The sequence below is a fragment of the Echinops telfairi genome, unplaced genomic scaffold (assembly GCF_000313985.2).
Source record: "Echinops telfairi isolate 266 unplaced genomic scaffold, ASM31398v2 ScPeMD7_7457;HRSCAF=8495, whole genome shotgun sequence".
Taxonomy (NCBI): domain Eukaryota; kingdom Metazoa; phylum Chordata; class Mammalia; order Afrosoricida; family Tenrecidae; genus Echinops; species Echinops telfairi.
In genome coordinates, this window is record NW_022111357.1 from 45,957,130 (window position 1) to 45,958,791 (window position 1,662).

Here is a 1,662-nt window from a genome sequence, read left to right on the forward strand (position 1 = left end):
CTCCCACATCACCCCGAGGAGCCTCGCAGGCCCAGCCCCGCAGCCCGTCCGGTCCCCGCCGCTTGTCAGGCTCCGCACAGTCCCTTCTCCGCGAGGCCACCGCAGCTTTCCGTCCCCGCCCGTGTGCGGGTGACAAGTCCCTGCCCCGGAGAAGCCCCGCGCCTCATTACCCCGCCCCTCTACTTTCAAACCCGAAGGGGATTCCCACTTGGCCTCCAAGAGGACCCTTGGGGAGGGGGTGTATCTGGCCCCACTCACCCTTTGCCCCTGCCCTCTAACCGCCTAGCACACACTGGCCCCGCCCAGCGGTTCCCTAACTCCCCTCCAGAGGAAACAGGCCGGTGCACCTGCTGTTCTGCCGGGATCTCCACCCAGACCCCTACCTTTCTCTCCTCTTCCAGCGCTGGTCCAATGTCCTCTGCCTGGAGTCGCCCTGGTTTACTGTCCTGATTATCCCTCAGTCCCTGGTGGAATCTGTTCTCGCAGCCTTTTGGAAGGCCGGGCTGACTTGGGCCTGGCTGATGGGAGAATTGGGGTGGTGGGGCGGGGTGGGGACTCCTGACTCTTCCCAACTCCCAACTCCAGGGGCTACTTAAAGCCCTATCAGAGGACGAAGCTATTCTCTAACTAGGTAGCCACCCTGGGAAGCGTCCGCGGAGCATGGCGTCTACGATTCTGGACTGCTTCTGCTCGGTGTCACCTGCTCGGCAGGAAAGCGGACAAAACCCGCTTAACCCGTTTCCAGAATCACCCGCCGCTGCGGGGGTGTGCTTGGGGCAGCAAGGGCCAGGTACACCCCCACCCCCGGGCTGACCTTCCTCTTTTTATTCGAGTTTCCATCATTTTATTGTTGTATAATTTTTGGAACCCAAAGGACGTTTGCAGGAAAGGTGCAAAAGCGCAGGAGAGTGCAGCTCCGCGCATGAACACGTAAATGCCTGGTACCTCGTCGCCTTGGATGGTTTTGAACACCTACCCTGGTGGCATAGTGGATACGCGTAGAGCTGCTAACCCCAAGGGCAGCAGTCTGAAACAGCAGCCGCTCCACTGGAGAGAGTGGAGGATTTCTTTCTACTCCCACAAAGAGTTAAGTCTTGGAAACCCAGAGGCAGTTCTATTCTGTTCTGCTGGGTCAAGAAGAGCAGAGAGGGATTCCGTGAAAGTGAGGGTTTTTTCGGGTTTTTTTGTTGTGTCGAGCACGCGTGGGGTGCTCGATCCCCGTCTCCACCCCCACCCCCCGCCCAACTAGGCGTTGGTCTGCTAACCGCAAGGTCATCCTTGAAGCCGCCCACTCACACCAAGAGAAAAAGGAGACAGTGCTCCGTAAAGATCTGCAGCCTGGGAAATCCTAAATGATTTCACTTATGAGGATTCCACTCTTAGGCGGTGGGTTTGATGGGGTGCGTGTACCACATCTTTGCGCAATCTACTGCCTGGCTGGGACCGCTCCAAGTCTGCAAGTGGGCGCGAGTTCAAGGCCAGCACGGTGGAGAGGCTGCATCACTCTGTGTGCGCGCGTGTGCGCGCGCAGGATATCCAGCGATGAGCCAAAGCAGGGTCCCCTGGCAGCTTTGGAAAGGGTCGGTGAGTTGGGGCGCCTGGATTGATAGTGTCAGATGAAACACAACACTAAACATTTCCTCTTTGTTTTGCTGAAATTCA